Consider the following 18,629-nt stretch of genomic DNA (forward strand, 5'->3'; position numbering starts at 1 on the left):
TATGGCCCAGTTGATTGGGCTTTGTTTGGGCTCTGGCCATACCACTTGCTATAGATTTGAACCTGAATTCCCAGCTTTCTTCCCAGCCCCCATCCTTCAATTGTCACCTCAGAGATAGTCAGTTACAATTCCATCAGCCAAGTCTTACCTTCCACGTGTTAATGAATTATCAGACAAATATTCAAAGGGTACAACGCTGCCTAGTATATGAGGATACAAGCAGCACCTGTTGATATTTTGTCTGTACTCAACTGCTTGACAGCCAGAACTTTGATGGGTACAGTTCCCATCTCCAAATGCTGGGCGAAACTCTACTAGCCAGATGTTTGCTGTCATTCAGCTGGTACACAGAAAGCAGCAGGAATTGTAGAAACAAGTACTGCTTTAGCTGTAAAAATTACAGTGTTTCCACCATGCCTGGTATATTTCCCATTGTTGCAAAATAAATGTATGGCTTGTTTTAAACCCAAAGCACTGATGTCTGTTTCTATTATGCCTGGGACTTTTACACATATGGCTTTTAGCTCACATCTCCTCTGGAATGGAGGGTGCGTGTTCACATATCAGCCAGATTTACCCCAAAGTCTCAGTGGGCTATCAGGGACCAGTTCACACACAATTCTGGATTTCCCCGAATTAGAGCTGAGCATTCTAACTTAGCCTGAATTATGTCTGGGGTTAAAAAAAATCCTCTATTTGCAGCAGCTTTTTCGGGGCGTGTGGGGGGGGGGAACGGGAAACCAAGGTTTCTGGTATGCCCCGACACTTCTCCGTGATGTGTGGATATGGGCCATTGCCAATACATCGCCGTTTTTCAAAACTCACACTTTTGTGTTTTGTTTTTTAAAAAACATTTGCTGGGTGGATTTGCAGAATGCCAAGAGTCAGCAGAGCGGGCTGCTTGGCAACTCGTCTTGCCGGTCTTCCGCAAGGAAGGGGAGTTTGACAGCTGTGTTCTTTATTGTCTGCTTTCCTGACTGTGGCTAGCTTTGCCTGGGAAGAATCCAAGCTGTTATTGAAATGGGCTAAATGGTAAGCCGTTGCCCTTTTGCAATCTATAATAAGAGAAATATAGTAAAAGGCTTTGGACACTGATAGTACTGCTTGCTGTATAGTACTTCAAGGCTGCCTGCCTTCTCCCTCCCCCATAGCCTGCCTTTTCCCAGCAAGCTGGCTGGAAACTGAAGGCTGGAGGGGAGAGAAACTACCTGTGATCAATCATGCAGCTTTGGCAGTGTTTACCTAGGATGGAACACAGGCAAAATAGAGCCAGCCACACATGATTTCGCTGGTGATGGGGAGGCAGTGTTGTGGTGCAGGGAGCACAACTTTCGCAGGCAGGCTTTGGGCAGGGGAAGAACCTAGAAAATCTGTTCCGGTCTAGGCTCAGAGAACAATGTTGGCAAGTGGTTGTGGTAGTGGTAGTGAGGACCCTTATAAAGGAAGGATTGGTGAAACCAATTTGAGAGGGGCTAATAGAGGGGGCGGCTTTTCATCATGTGTTGGAAACTCAGCTTAATTTTCGAAAATGAGAGGTGCCGGGACTCAAGTTCGAGACTTGGTTGTGACCGCAACGACACTCTGCATTTGCTCAGAGGGTCTTTTTTCTTGCTTCACATAGTTTGGAATGGTTCTAGGTGGGTCCTAGTACTAATTAAGCCCTGTCAAAATGTGAATTGTCAAGAAGTCAGCCCGGGCTAGCATCTCTACAACTTCTCATTAGCATAGGAACATAGGAAGCTGCCATATATTTAGTCAGACGGTAGGTCCATCTAGCTCAGTATTGTCTACACAGACTGGCAACAGCTTCTCCAAGGCTGGAGGCAGACTCTCTCAACCCTATCTAGAAAATGCCAGAGAGGGAACTTGAAACCTTCTGCTCTTCCCAGAGCGGCTCCATCCCCTAAGGTGAATATCTTACAAAGCTCACACATCAAGTCTCCCATTCTTAAGCAACCAGGGTGGACCCTGCTTGGCTAAGGGGACAAGTCATGCTTGATACCACTTCATTGGTCTTTAGCAACCAGAACTCTGTAGTAGACTGTGAGATCATTCACACAAGCAAAAACTGTGATCTACCCTGATTTGGGAGCAGTGTGTGCTCCCAGTTTTCAGTTGTGTGGGTGCAAACAACTAGATAGGCAGAGGGGGAAGTGATTGTGTGGAAGCAAGATAGGAGGAAAAGCTACCCAGATGTTCCTCCTACCTTGCTTCCACCAAATCACTTCTTTCTCTTCCTAACTAGTTGTTTGCACTCACACAACTGAAAATTGGGAGCACACACAGCTCCCAAACTTGGGTAGAACACAATTTTCACTTATGTGAATGACCTCAAAGTTGGTCATGACTGCATTCCAGGTAAATGGTCATTGTGGCAAGCGGTTTTCCTAAAAAGGCAACACTCAGGTCCATTTGCAAAAGACCTGCCACAAACCCAAGGAAATACCCTCAATGATTGCATTATGGCATAAGCAGGTGAAATACAGAACAGAACTTTAAAGAACATAAGAGAAAAGAATTAAGGCATATCCCACAATGCACTGTGTGCAGCCTGGGGTAGGTTGCTCCTGAGAACAGCCTCATTACCTAATCATAACTAATAATCATGCCTTATCAGGAGCAGTAATTCCTGAAGTCATCAAGAAACTGCTGAAGGGGACCATCGGTAGATCTCCCTCTAACCTCCAGGCATGTTTTTGCCTATAAGAACCCTCTTCAGACATGGGGTCATGCTTTTGCATTTTGATCATGCTTTTGCTGTTGCCATTGCATCTGCCACACTTGCTGCCCATATGCCTGCATGCACCTTGCCATCTCATGCTGCCTCTGTATGCCCATGAGCTTGCTTTGTGCTTGAGCTTCCTGGGGAGGATTCCCACCAGCAAGATCTAGGTAAACATGACACACAGCTTTCCTCCTCTGTCTCTCTTTCACCCTTAGACCTCTGTCCCCCTTCTAGTTTAGGAACTTGGTATTGTGCGTAATCAACTATCTGTTCATGCAATTTTTTAATGCTCTCCCGCATAAGAAGAAAGTCCTTGTCATTAGAAAGCTAGCATATTTGGGAGAGAAGTTCTAGTCCAGTCATCTCCTTGCTGTGCTAATTTTCTATTTGCAGGGAGAAGAAAAAGTGACTGAGAGAAGAAAAGTCAAGTTTCTTGCAGAGTTCCTACCTCCAGCAGAGGCAAGACCTGGAGGAAGAAGAAGAAGAAGAAGAGACGTGGTAGAAGTCTTCCTATCTGCTAGCCAGGAGCTCCCTCCAATTTAGAGCTGCATGGGTAAGTAAAACCCTCATGCTTCCTGTATCCCAGAAATGGGTGTTGCAATGCTCCTGGAGGAAGGAAGTGTTCTGCACTCTTTGACTGTAGGTTCCCCAAATCTATACATTAAAAGCATGAGAAACGCATCACCACTTCCAGATACTTGAGGTGTGATACTGGGAAGGCTCTGCTTTGCTGTGTACGTCTCCATATTCCAGTTTCAAAATGCAAATGGACTTGATCCGCATTTCCACTGACTGGTTGTGAAAGCTTTCAAGTTTTTTAAATAAAATATTGCTCCTGAGGCTCATTTATATTATGTAAATATTTTGTGACTATATAACAAATATTCTTTTTTTAAAGTATTTGGATTATGCGGGGGTGGGGGAGGACATACAAAAGGAACAAAGTCACAACCAGGCCTTTGATTTCCGGAAAAGAGGAATGGGTATTCTTGAACTATTTTTAGCTCAGTGGCAGTGAATAAATATTATTTAGCCCTTTATACTCGAAAGACAGTAATTTTTACATCTGAGTCAACTGACACAATCTTACTCCCACTGTCACAATTAGTCACTTGTTTTGTAGAAGTGTTCAATGTTCCTTGTGTAGAATATATACAAACTTGCATTCTTTTTCTTTACAAGCAGGAAAAGGTCCGGTGCAGTAGAACCTTTGAATTTCAAAAACTCTAGACGTGGAGATTTTATAACAACTTGCTCTCAGTAGTGCCTGCCAGTTGTACTAAACCCTCATGTCAAGAAGGGGCTGTACTCAGTGGTAGAGTACATGCTTTGCATGCAGAAGGTGCCAAGTTCAGTCACCAATATCTCCAGTTAAACAAGCATCCCAGGTTGCAGGACTGAGAAAGACTTCTGCCTGAGATGTATTTATTCCCCACCCCTCCAGTACACTACTGCTCGGGGCAGCTCACATTAATAAAATAGATACAATGTAAAATAAAAGACTAATACAGATAACCAAGTTAAAATACCAGTCTAAAACCACATTTAAAATTACAATTGTGTTTTTTAAAGTTTCAAATTAAAAGTTATTAATAAAAAGCTAGAAACTGAGAACTATAAAAACTAAAGAAACCCAGATATAAGCAGTAGATAACCCATTTAAAAGCCTCTTTAAAAAGATGTGTTTTCAATTGTTTTTTAAAAACACTGAGGGAGGCAGCATGGCGAAGCTCTTCAGAGTTGGTGTTCCAAAGCTGAGGGGCCCCAACCGAAAAGTCCCTGTCTGTAGTCCCTGCTGACTAGATCTCTATTAGTGGTAGGGCTATGAGCCTGAGATGCCAAGTGGAGGGCCCTGGCAGGTTCATATGGATGAATGCAGTCCAACAGGTACCCCAGCCCCAAGCTGTGTAGAACTTTAAATGTCAAGACCAGCACCTGGAATCTAGCCCAGAAGCAGACTGGTAACCAATAAAACTGCCACAGGATGGATGTGACACTCATGAAGTGACTTGCACCCACGTGCATTCTTGCAGCAGCATTCTGGACCAGCTGAGGCCTCTGAACCATCTTCAAGGGCAGCCCCACATACAGCACATTGCAGTAGTCCAATCTGAACATTGCCAAAGCATAAATGACTGAGATCAGGTTCAACTTCTCCAAGTAGGATCACAGCTGGTGTACTAGCTGTAGTTGGTTAAAAAAACCCACCTCTGCACACTGCTGCCACCTGTGCTTCCAAGGACAGCATCAGGTCCAGAAACACCCCAAGCTGTGGACTTTGTCTTTCAGAGGGAGTGTGACCCCATCCAAGACTAGATTTACTTCACTTCTTGGGTGATCAGTTTTACTAACCCTGAGTACTTCTGTCTTGTCTGGATTGTGTTTCAGTTTGTTTGGCCCTACCCAGTCCAGAACATCCTCCAAGCCCCTGTTCAGGGCATCTAATGGTTCAGGGCATCTAATGCCTCCCTGGTGTCTTCTGATAAGTAGCACTGGGTGGCATCAGCGTATTGATGGCACCACAGCCTGTAACCATGGATGACCTCTCCCAGAGGTTCCATGTAGATGTTAAACAGCATAGGGGACAGAAGAGTTCCCTGTGGTACCATAAAGGCCAGGGGGTGGAGCAGGCGTCCCCCAGCATCACCTTCTGAGTTTGACTCTCCAGGTAGGAGCGGAACTGCCATATAACCATGCCCCCAAGTCCCAACCTGTAGAGACGACCCAGAAGGATACCATGGTGGATGGTACTGAAAGCCACTGAGAGGTCCAGGAGAATCAACAGAGTCACACTCCCTCTGTCTATCTCCTGGTATAGGTCATCCACCAGGGCAATCAAGGCAGTTTCCATCCCCTATCCAAGCCAGACTGGAAAGGATCTAAGTAATTAGATTCATCCAGGACTGCCTGGAGCTGAGACGCCACCACACTCTTCAACACCTTACCCAAGACGGGGAGGTTAGAAACTGGTCAAATGTTATTTAAATAATCTGGGTCCAAAGAAGTCTTTTTAAGGATGGGCCTAATGACTGCCTCCTTAAGTTGAGGGGGCACCACCCCCTGTTGCAGAAGGCATTCACCACCCTCGCCATCCATGGGCCCAATCCCAGCTTTCAAGGCAACGGTTGAGCACACACGTGGTAGGCCTCAGCCTTCCAAGCAGCCTGTCCACTCAGGCAACACAGTCTAAAACCCATCAAATATAACAAGACTAGATGGTGTATTGGCAACATCTAGTTCTGGTACTGCAAAAACCTGAGCATCTAAGTCAGAACAGATATGAGAGATTTTATCAGCAACATGTAAGACAAATTGACCAGAGGGGGCTGCTGAGGGTTGATTGATTTGATTGATTAATTGATTTCTATACCACCCTTCCAAAAAGGGCGGTTTACACAGAGGAACAATAAATAAATAAATAAGATGGATCCCTGTCCCCAAAAGGCTCACAATCTAAAAAGAAACATAAGATAGACACCGGCAACAGTCACTGGAGGTACTGAGCTGGGGGTGGATAGGGCCAGTTACTCTCCCCCTGCTAAATAAAGAGAATCACCACATTAAAAGGTGCCTCTTTGCCAAGTTAGCAGGGGTATGCTTGCAGGGTTCTCTTTGATGGCCTTTGGGCCCTCACATAGGAGGCCCTGAACCACTCAAAAAAGCTCTGCTGGACAGCATTGAGCATATCTGATGGTGGCAGAAAACTAGGATTTCTTTGATGTCATCACCACCATAGAATAGGCCCTGATATGGGCTCTTGTCTGTGTCTGGCCACATTCATTCTGCGTTTTCTGCCAATGATGCTCAAGTTGTCTACCAGCCTGCTTCATTGTCCACAACTCACCTGTATACCAGGGAGTGGTTTGGACTCAGCAGGTCATGAGAAAATACCTAGGCACAACCATGTCAATCACCCAGCCCATCTCCTCATACCAAAAGAGGCCAGAGCATCAACAGGATCATCCACTCTTTCAACAGGAAAATCCCCCAAAGCCATCAGGAATCCAGCCATAAACTTCCGAGGGTGGACCATCCTAACTGATCCCCCACCCCTGCAGAGGTGTATTGGGTCCAATCTTCACCTCTGTCCAGTCTTCACCAGACAGTGATCCATCCATGACAATGGTATTCAGGCCTTCTGGACTATCCACAGAGCACTGCTGTCCACCATTGGACCAAGACCAAGTTGAGCATATGGCCTGCCACATGTGTGGGACTAGAAAGTTGAGACATGCCCAAGGTCATCATGGAGGACATGAAGTCCCGAACTGCACCAGACAAAGGGACCTCAGCACAGATGTTAAAGTCCCCCAAGACAAACAGCCTTGGGGTCCTCAACACCACTTCTAAGACCACCTCAAGCAGCTCAAGTAGGAAGACTGTTAGACAGTGGGGTGGACACTATACCAACAGAATCCCAACTTTGTCTCATGATCCCATCACTGCATGGAGGCACTCAAACTGGTCAGAATGGCGGACAGTGCATCTGGTGAGGGGGATGGTCTCCCAATGAACCAGGACAACCCCACCTCCCTGCCCACCCTTCCTTGGCTAATGCTGCACCTAGAAACCCACTGGTACAGCCGGGAAAGATTTACATATCCCACCATGTCTCTGTAACCAACCAGGTCTTCATAATGCACCAGGCCTCCATAATCATGTCTCCGTAATGCATACCAGTTCAGTGTGCTCATCCAGGATAACCTTCTGACTGGCTGTGGTCTTTGCATTTAATAGCACCTTCAAGCAAGGTGGGCTGCTGGGAGAGTTACTGGGGTCTCCTTGGAAGGGAGAAGGACGGTGTGATAGCTTTTAGGGTTGTGCGTTTTGTATTTTTTCTGTTTCGATTTGTACCAAATCAGAATCAACCCCATTTTGTATTTTGTCTGAAATTACTGTAAGCCTTCCAAATCACCTCAGTTTTGTTTTGTATCTGAATTAATCCGAATCCAAATTAATTCAGATTAAACAATGGGCCACATGGTCAAAGGAGTGGGTGGGGGCTATAGTGCCCAATGAGTGGAAGCTACCACAAAAATTTCAAAGGAATTGGGCAAACTGCTGATTTTTGGTGAATTTTTGAAGTTTGCGTGTCTTTCAGATTTTCCCCATAGGGTATGATGGAGGTTTCAGGAAAAGTATAGCTTCACGCAGGGTGGGGGGAGGGGTGGCTCAGAGTGGAGTGGAGTTGGTGGTAGTGCCCAGTTCGTACAAGGAAGCTATCACAATTTTTTCAGAGGAATTTGGCAAAGGGCTGATTTTTAAAGAATTAATGAAGTTACGCGTCTTTCACATTTTCCTCGTAGGGTATAATGGAGATTCCTGAGGTTCCATAACTCCACTTGAGGGGCACTGGGGTGGCCCAGAGCAAGTGGCGGTATAGTGCACATAGGGTGCCAACCACCCACATGGGTTGCCAACCCATGAAGTACAGGGTTTTGTTGTTCTAGAGGTGTTCTGAGCGTAGATTCTCTAGTAGCTTATGAGAGTGGATTCATGGTTTTTCATTAAAAATCTCATTTACTACCAGAGAATCTAAACGCAACACCTCAGAAACAACAAAGCCCAGTACCCCAATGGGTTAGCAATCCAGGGGGGTGGTTGGCACCCTCTGTGCACTACACCACCACTTGCTTCAGGCCATCCCGGTGCCCCCCAGGTGGAGTTATGGGGCTGCTGAAACCTCCATTTTTCCCTATGGGGGAAAAAATCTTAAAGACGCGTAAACCTCAAACATTCCTAAGAAACCAGCCCTTTGCCCTATTTCGAATCTGGGTGCACCATCCTTGAGGCACTGCCACCCAACCCACTGTTTTGCCCCTGAAGCCCCACATAAACAAGTTGAAAGAGTGAAGAGAATGATGAACAACAGCAACACTTAATTTTTTGGCACAGTTATTTGAGAATTTTGCAGCAGGTGGGAGCCTGTCCCTGTGGCACTAGCACAGCAGCACAACCCATTTGTGGATTCAAGCAGTCTTTCAATAAAAACACTCCCTCCCCATGGAACAGTGACCACAGGTCATTTGAGATAGCAAGATAGACCAATAAACTGCCTTGGCACTATGGAACAGCTACAAATGTTCATTTAACTGAAGTGGAGTGAGCCATAGCCCAAACAAATCAGCCTACTGTTCATAATTGTTTAGATTTATCATCACTGCATTTAAGAAAGTGCAAAACCATGGGTTATGGTTACAAGAAAGAGAGAAGCAACTAAGATTCCTGGGGATGTCAATAGATTGACAGGGGTATTCCCCACCCCCCTCCTTTTGTCTCCTGTAGTCCCATGTGGATGATCTGTCCCTGCAATGGCAAAAGTTGTGAACCACTGGCTTAGACATCATGTCCCATCAAATTACATTGTGGCCTAAATTACATTAGATTGCTCAGCTTGGGCAAACTTAGACACCACTATAACTCATAAAAATCAGAAGAAAAACAAAATAGCTCTTCAAAAGAGCCCTGAACAAGTCAAGAGATTCTTTCTAAACCTTTGGAAAGAAAAACCTGTGTCATTTCAGAACTTTCTTAACCAGCTTCTCTAAAAGCTTCTCCACACAATTTATACCATGGCTTTTAGCAAGAGCTTTGGAATTGCATTGAGCTCCCAAAGATATTTGGGTATTTCTGTCTCAAAATGCTGTCTTCCAAATCTCTTTGCAAGGTCAGTTTGCATTTCAATCACACTGAATACAACACATACTTAACTAAACCATTCAGGTTCAAGAGCTCTTTGCATATCTTATCTTCTGCTAATCACTTAGTGCCTCAGATGGAGTGGAGAGAGTCAGAGAAGTCAATTTCAATTGCAATGCTTTTGCAAAGAACAAAGCATTCTGTCCGAAACAGTCATTTCAATTTGGAAACAAAAATCTCTGTTTTTTAATTCTTGATTTTGTTTTGGTTACAAAACCTCCGAAACTGCCATTTTTGGGCACAAAACGTTTTGTACCCAAATCGAAATGCACAAGCCTAATGGCTTTGATATAGACAGTGCGCCTTCCCCTCATCAAGCATGTCCTACCCCCACCCCATATTGCCCTGAGACCTTGGAGAACTTCTGCAAGTTGGAGTAGACAATTCTGGACTAGGAGGACCCATGGTCTGATAGCGTAAGATGGATTGTATGTATCTATATCTGCTTTATTCCCAGCACTCACCTTTCCTACTGTAAGATCCAGGGCCTGATTACACTATGAATGTTGTGTTTTTCTACCATTGTAAATGTTACAGCTTTTTCTAAAGAATCCTGGGAATGTTGATATGGCGTGGTGACAATTCTTTAGCCTAGGTCTCTCTCACATAAGTTAGGCATGACTGCTAAACCAGTTTAAGTCTGTACTATATATAAGCTCCTAGCTTTTGATAGCTTTATCATTGAGGGGTTTGCCTTGCAACAGAGAAAGAGGCTCATAGGATAATTGGCTGGTATACAACCTTGCCATTACTGTGTTATACTAATCAAGGCCAAGATTTCTTCCTAGCAATATGTGTTCTTTGTAGTTATTGAAATAAATATCTTAAGTTGCAAGAACCATGTATTGGAAATTTCAGTTATCATGTGATAGCTGCACTGAAAAAAATTGATCAGGCCGGTTCAAATGAACAGCAGCCACTGCATGAGATAATGTCAAGGCTGTGTGCAAGAACATGCCCACCACCACATCACTAAAGGCTATGATGACACGATCTCAGATCATCCTTTAATTGCATGTGGGCCCCTCCACACATGCTATAAAAATTGGTTTAAGCAGGGTTTTGTGACATGTGTAGTGGTGTGATTCTGATGAACACCCCTCACACATGATTAAAAGACATGGTGAGATCATATTGGCACATCTTTTAGTGACATCAGGGTGGGCATGTTCTCTCTGCAGCTTTGACATTATTGTGTGTAGTGGCTGCTGTTCATTTGAACCAGCCTAAAATGGATTCACCTTATGCATGCTGAGCTTACAGGTTAAGCTGTTGTTTCGATGTTTGTAGACTTCACATTATACTGTGATAACAAATATCACCAAACTACCCCACCCCATCCTGTTATTTAATATTCCATTCCACATCAGAGTATTGCAAATTGAATATTAAGTAACTACTGCTTTAGTTTTATAAGAAAAAAAATGTTTGCATTAAAATAAGTTTCATTTATGGGGCACATCCTCTGTGTCTATTGGCTATAAAGATGTTAACAGTAGAGTTACCGCTTTACTTGTTTAGAATATTCATTTCATGCAATTAGGGATCTTTAACTGCAAAACTAGAAGTGCTCTCTCTCTCATTTTCAGCTGCTGAATTTTTGTAGTGTCTTACACTACACTATACTGTATTCTGCACTATACAGTAGCTGTATTCTGCTGTACATTGCTGTACATTGCTTTGGTGTCTTATTTAATGCATTTCTAAGTTTGGTGTGTGTGTGTGTGTGTTCACACAATCACAAGTCAGTAAGCTGGGAACTTCTGGTGTCTAGCAAGCACGTGCTCCTGGTGAGCATGTCATGTGAACCTGCCGCAACCCCCTGCTGATCTCCCAAGATGTCTCCCATCAGGGGTTTCTATGCATCCTCTCCTGATCTCAGCCTGGGGGAAAGGAAGTTGCATAGAGGCCAACTCCTGAAATGTCTCCCAATGTAGGATAGCACTTGAGAAAATACAGGAGACCCTCATTATTTGTGTATTTTCCATTCATGGATTTGCAAATTGGATCAGGTCATAGGGACCCAGTTTCTTTATTCACAGGGCGAAAATAGGGCTATTTTTGCCCATCTGTGGTTCCTGAGTGGCCGGAAATGACTTCCAATGTCATTACCTGCCACCATCTTGTAGGCAAGATGTAGAAAAGAGCCATTTTGTGACTCGTTTCTGCCAAAAAAAACCCCACACCAAAAACCCGGAAAGTTTGGGGGGCAAACCCCCAAAAGAGAATAAGATACTGTGTTTATTTCTGCTCTACCACTTTCTCTTGTGATTTTTCAGTGCACTTCAGTGTGCTTAGGAACCTAACTCTCCAGTCTCCATGGGGTTAAGGTCTCTTTATTTGTGACTTAGTTATCCACAGAAATAGGCAGGAACGGAACCCACAAATTAAGAGGCCTTCTTATGCAAGACAATATAGCACATATCTACATACAGGACAGTGTAAATATGGGTTACAGTATTCAGTTTGCTATTGGAAGGCTAGAACCCTCCAGCTTTGCACTGACTCATGCGTGTCCATAAACAAATAAAAGTTTGATCAGTGCTGATGGGTATATGATCAGTGCTGTTTATGCATCTTGCCCAATTGTTGGTTTTCTATAATTACTGTTCTTTCTATCTTAAAGACTCTGTTTCTATAAGCTTCTTTTGGTTCCACAGAAGCTTTGAGAGATTAAGCAGGAGGCTTGCAGTTTCTCTACTCATACTTCTAGTTCTTCTGTGAAGTGGGTGGCAGGGGAAGAATGCTTATTTTCCCAGTTTCGGGATCAAACATATCTCTCAGCAGTGGATATGCAGAATCCTGGCGTAGAAACAGACCTCACTCTTCCTCTCTCACCTCTTCTATGCAATGTACAAATTAGCTCTGTGTCTCTTGTAACCAGCTTGCTATTCATAATCAATTAATTTGAACATTACTATATTATTTTCACATACTTACCATAATACAAAATTACTTCATCTACTGAATTATTGAACAAGGCAAGCTGGCCAAATGCTAGCCTCCATTTTCAAAAATCTCATTTTTATATTTAAACAGTTCTATTGTGAAAATATTTTATCCTGTTGTGTATTGCTGCTGAGTCTGCAGAGCTTCACTGAGCACAATCAAAGCACATGGTAAAGGAGAGGGCAGAAATGTGGCTTACGAACCCTGTAATTAGTTCCCCTTCCTACCTCTAAGCAGTAATTAAATCTGCTACTTCTGCTCTGTTGCTTCATTTTATGTAGCTGTTTAATGGCTCGGCTGAGTACATCTTTATCTCTGGAAGTGAAATATTTTATTCAGACAAAGAAAATAGCATAATCCATTATTTTCCCCAAGAATATATTACAAGAACGAACAGGGATACAACATGGCTTGGTTGTGATGACACTTCTTACTTATCAAATGAAGCAGATTACGTGAAATATTTGATTAATGAGGGGAGATAGTTTTCCATATATAGACTTATTTCCTCCAAGAGCTGTTCATGTCAAATCTTGAGCCCAAATACATCTAATTTTGAGTTGCTTTCACAGTAATGAACCAAACGGAGGGGGCCCTCAGTGTTTAGAATAGTAGTAATTATATGTAAAACAGAAAATCCACCAATTGTTCTGATGACACCAGACTTTTTTTTAGAATTTTTAAAAAACCAAAGTAAAATGGAAATATTTAAGTACGAATCTTTTGTAGTAGTTTGAATCATCTTCCCTATGAGGAAGAAACAATTGCAGAGACTCAGGATTTTGGTTTTAGAAAAAAAAGAATGAGTAACAGCATCTATGCATGTTTGCTCAGAAGTAAATCCCACTGAGCTGGATTTATTCTCAGATGAGGATGCACAAGATTGCAAGCTATAATCCTACATTCAGATATATTCTACACTAGCTGATATATCTTTACTAGAGAAGTAAAATTTCTGGAAATTTTGAAGTCATTAACCCCCCCCCCTTCAGAAAAAATATATAGAAATGTTGGGGGAAATTGAAATATATGCCATACTTGTTTCCTAGCACCCTTTACAGGTTTAAACTCTCATTGTTTCTTTAGGAGCATTTATTATATATAACCTGTTTTGCTCTTAAAGTGTGCCATCGAGTTGGTGTGGACATCTGGTGACCACAGAGCCCTGGGGTTGTCTTTGGTAGAATACAGGAGAGGTTTACCATTGCCATCTCCTGCCCAGTATGAGATGATGCCGTTCAGCATCTTTCTATATCGCTGCTGCCTGATATAGGTGTTTCCCATAGTCTGGGAAACATACTAGTGGGGATTCGAACAGTCAACCTCTGTCATGGTAGTCAAGCCATTTCCCCACTGCACCATTAGGTGGCTGTTTTGCTCATAAAACCTTCATTTTTATCATCTTAATGACTTATGAAAACGGAATTGCCTGTATTGAGACAAGCCTCTCTACCTTTTCACATGTTCCTTTATTTCTTGATCTGGTATATTTCCAGACATATACCAGTTTTTTTTCACATGCTTATAGAAGATGGAGGAATCTGAAGCAAGCAAGAAGTTTGAGAGAGTAAAGGCCAGACAGATTTCCTTATATGAATATATCTGAACACCTTTTCTTAAATATTGTATGCATAATTTTAAAAAATCATAATGCAATTCATTTTCAAATTTTCAAAATTTTTGTAAACCCCCCCCCCCATTTTCCCAGGTTTTTTTCTGGGCCTTCACATCACTAATCCTGACTAAGGCTGCATACATGGGGTGTGCCTATGCAGCAGAAGGCATCTAGTAATTCATTTATTTTGTTTTATTTGGGGGCTTTTTTATCAAGACAGTTACACAATTTCTTGATCTCTGCATAATCCTGGGGCTGGGCTGAGGTAATAGGAGTTGTTCAGATATCTAAGCAATTGTTCAGATATTAGTTCAGATATCTAAGCAAGACATTAGTTCAGATATCTAAGCAATATCCAGATATCTAAGCAATTGGAAAAAATATTTAAAATCATCTCAAGAGTGGTATTTTAATGTTATATTATTTAAATACTGACTTTCAATTAATACATGTCCAGGCCTACAACAAATTTAAAAAACCCAATCAATAAATTATTATCAATTTATTAATTGATTGATTGATTAAGTGCCGTCAAGTTGGTGATGACTCTGAGCGAACACATAGATAGATTCCCTCCAGGATGATCTGTCTTCAACTTGGCCGTTAAGGTCTCTCAGTGGTGCATTCATTATAGTCGTAATCAAGTCAATCCACCTTGCTGCTGGTCGTCCTATTCTCTTTCCTTCAACTTTCCCCAGCATTATGGACTTCTCAACGGAGCTGGATCTTAACATAGTGTCCAGACTATGATAGTTTGAGCCTGGTCATTTGTGCCTCAAGTGAAAATTCTAGATTGATATGTTCTATGATCCATTTGTTTGTTTTCCTGGCTGTCCATGGTACCATCAAAAGTCTTCTCCAGCACCAAAGTTCAAAAGCGTTAATGCTTTTTCTATCTTGCTTCTTCAAAGCCCAACTTTTGTATCCATAGAGTGTCACAGTTAAAACCATTGTCTGAACTATCCTAATCTTTGTAGGTATAGAAACGTCACGGCACCTAAATATCCTTTCCAAAGCCTTCATTGCAACCCTACCAAGTGCTAGTCTGCAGCGTATTTCTTGACTGCTGGATCCTTTACTGTTGATGGTTGATCCTAAAAGGCAGACGCTATCCACAACTTCAGTGTCTTCATTGTAAATTCTGAGGCTGTTTGCTATACCCGTTGTCATTAGTTTAGTCTTTGCATTTAGTTGTAGTCCCATTTTTTAACTTTGTTCCTTGACTTTCATTACTAGAGCTTGTAGATCATCTGAATTCTCAGCCAACAGAGTGATGTCATCAGCATAGTGCAGGTTATCGATATTTCTTCCTCCAACTTTAAAACCATGCTCATCTTCTTCTAATCCAACTTCTCTCTGTATATGTTCAGCATATAAATTGAATAAAGAAGGGGAAAGTATATAGCCTTGTCTTACTCCTCTGCTGATCTGGAACCAGTCTGTTTAACCATGTTCCATCTGGACCGTGGCTTCCTGTTCTGTGTATAGGTTTCTCTGAGAACAATGAGATGTTCTGGGGTGCCCAGTTTCCTAAGGATATTCCACAACTTGCCATGGTTGACGTAATCAAAGGCTTTTCTGTAGTCAAGAAAGCACATATTGACTTCTTTCTGGTATTCTTTGACTTTTTCAATTATTCAGCATTCATCAGCAATGATGTCTCTTGTTCCTTGGCCTTTTCTGAAACCAGGTAGAACATCTGGCATTTCCCTTTCCATGAAGGGCTCTAATCTGCGTTGGATGATCCTGAGCATTTTTTTGCTAGCATGTGACATTACAGATATTGCGCGATGCCTTGTGCAGTCTGTTAAGTCTCCTTTCTTTGGTATGAGTGTGTGGACTGACCACTTCCAATCTGTTGGCCACTGTGTCATTAATAAACAATGAATAAAAATTTCTGCCATATTAACCTCATTTTGAGATCCAAAGAGGCATATTTCACTGCCTTCAAAGCAACCTGCCATTGATTTAATAAGATAGGGTATTCAAGGTCATTGTTCCAAAGATCTTGGATATAATCAATATCAATCTTGTCAATGTATTTAAGCTTCTGATAGAGCAAGGTTACAGGCTTAGGTGCATGCAATCCAGGTTCCAGGTCTAATAATAGAAATGGAGTTGCAGAAGCTGCAATCTCATCAGGACCAAAAAGCTGTGATAGTAAATGCTGTAGCAGCATATACTGCCAGCTAGCATTTAAAGATTAAATCAAACTCAGCTCTCAAAGATTTAAAAACAGCTTCAGAAGAGATCAATTGATCTAGTGTAATGACGTTGTGGGAGGCCCAGTTGGCCCAATCAAAGATTTACTAGCAATCATTAAACAGATATTCTTCCACAACGTAAGCTTTTCATGCTGGAAAGGATCGAAACCATGTCTAGAATAGGGATGTGCATGAAGCACAATTCGCAGCATATCTCCGACATCTTTAAAACAGAGGATAGCAAGTACATACCCGCTCCTCTACTGCTCGCCACCACTTACTATATCAGCGGTACACCCCCCCCCCCCACCAGCTATCATCACGCACCAGTGGCACTCTCCCCAGCTGTCCTCATGCAATGCCAGCATGCACATAGTCTCTGCGCATGTGTGGCTGCCATTTGCATGGTCAGCAACAATGAAGGAGCTTTAAGAAAGATACACCACCCCATGCAGCTTCCTGCCAGGATGGCGCTCAGCCCAAGTACCCCCGTATGGCGCCAGCATGCACATGGTATCCCCGCATGCATGGGGGCCATACGCATGGTCAGCATTTTATTGCTGCTTGCGTGGACAATGCAAAGACATGGACTTAGTGAGCTGTATAGATGTGTACAAGTGAAAAGATACAGGATATATTAGCTCAAGGTCTTCTCTGTTCAGAATGGTGTACTTCTAACTAAGCCTGCCCAGGACTGTAGCATTCCTATTCTCCCACCACCACCTCATACTCTCTTTATCAGTCAACTCTCTGTCAGATAGAGAGTGATCCTCCAAGGCTGCCCATCCTCATCCATGCCCATCCATGGGCCAGGCCACTTTATACCTAATTTATAAAAACATATCGAGGTGATCTCAGCAAATGTTGGCCTATTCACAAAACCCTACTGAACCCAGTTTGTTGCTTGCCAACTTCTAGGTCTTAGGCAGTGGAAAGTCTTTGTTCCTACAGTGGGAACTTCACTATTGTCAAGCCAGTGATCTTCACTATTTTTCAAGTAGGGACCATTTTGGCAAAAATTTCCAATGTTAGAGCCATTTTCCACTTCCATGCAGTGCTGTACTTTCTCCAGCACTGGGGAGTGAGTGCTTTAAGAGAAACATAGACCTGTTAAACTCCAGTGCCATCCTGGAAGATGCATACAAAGTGCTGAGAAGTATAGTCTTTCCTAGAGCTTTCCCCATAGAGTTCTATGGGGAAGGTGCTAGAAAGGGCTTCACTTCCCAGTGTTCTGTGTGCACCTTCCCAGATAGTGTTGTATATATTGTAGTATATCACAATGATGACTGTACTATAATGTAGAATATGTTGCAGCTTTTAAAGAAATGCATTATATTTATATAATTATTCTTTCATTATAGTTATATATTTCAATACTGTGAAGCTATTCCCATGATCAGTAGAAAGCAGGTTAAGGGAGCCAAGCCCACTTTCTGCTGATCGTGGGAACCACTGGGCTCGCCGGCGAGCCTGGTGGTTCCAAGGCAGCTAGCCTGTCTAATTCCCCCTCCCCTTAAATGAGGTTAACGGAGCAAGAACTCCGTTAAGCTCATTTTTTTGCTTGTGTGCCGCAGAGGTGCATGGTGACACACAAGTAGACCCCCATCAGGAGGTTGCAGCCCACCTCCTGGCCTCAGGGGTCTCTCCAGAATGCCCCGTGTGCTTGTGTGGGGCATTGTGGAACTTCTGGGGACTGTGCAGCCCCCAATCTCTGCAGCACCCACCAGCTCCGTGATGGAGCCAGTGGCCATGTGGGCAGCCGATCCGGCCACCCAGGCTGCAGGCATTATCATCTGCGGGCAGAGCGGGCTAAGCCTGCTCTCCTCGCAGACCCACCAGATTGTGAGAAGAGCTTCACTGTCTCTTTAGAATGAGCACTAACTGATAAAATGGGGAGGGTATTGCATTGCCAACAATGAAACATAAATATCCTAATTTCCTGCTAGTCTGCTTAGTTTAGTAAGCAAGTTATAGTTCATCTAGTGCTCTTCTTGAGAATGAGGTTCCTGCTGGTAGTAGACCACGACTGGAACGTGCTTCTAAACGTTCATTTAAAGGGGGGGGGATTTTCAACCAAGATCACGCCCACCAACAAGAAGGAAAACATAGTGATAAATATCAGCAGTCGAGCGCTTTCTCCAATGGAATATAAAGTTCTAAATTTAGGACTGTCCTTTGTTCCATTGTCTTTTCATGATGAATTTAAATTAGAGGTGCATTTATTCAAACTGGAGAGACTCATAAAATTACGGATTATGTTTGGGGATACCCAGGAATCTGATCAGGAAAGATTTAGACCTAAATCCCATTTTGTTCCATATCTTGAATATCCCGCTGTTACTATTTTCATGAATGAAGTTAAAAAAGATATACATAAATTGGAAAAACAATATAAACTTATGAAATTCAAACATGGAAATTTAACAAGGGAAGAATG

The 18,629-nt window shown here is 42.8% G+C and overlaps 1 protein-coding gene across 13 annotated transcripts in view; it reads left to right on the forward strand.

The window, feature by feature from the left end:
• Window positions 1–18,629, forward strand: part of LOC128329859 (poly(rC)-binding protein 3-like) — a 469,417-nt gene that overhangs the window by 284,677 nt on the left and 166,111 nt on the right. For 11 of the 13 annotated variants that reach the window (XM_053261677.1, XM_053261689.1, XM_053261678.1 and 8 more), the window contains one exon: window positions 3,119–3,278. The exons of the other annotated variants lie outside the window; for them this stretch is intronic. The gene's annotated coding sequence lies outside the window, so the exon portion shown is untranslated. The remainder of the gene's footprint in view (window positions 1–3,118; window positions 3,279–18,629) is intronic. 13 annotated transcript variants of the gene reach the window in all.

Source organism: Hemicordylus capensis, chromosome 6 (assembly GCF_027244095.1).
Source record: "Hemicordylus capensis ecotype Gifberg chromosome 6, rHemCap1.1.pri, whole genome shotgun sequence".
NCBI classification, from domain to species: Eukaryota; Metazoa; Chordata; class Lepidosauria; order Squamata; family Cordylidae; genus Hemicordylus; species Hemicordylus capensis.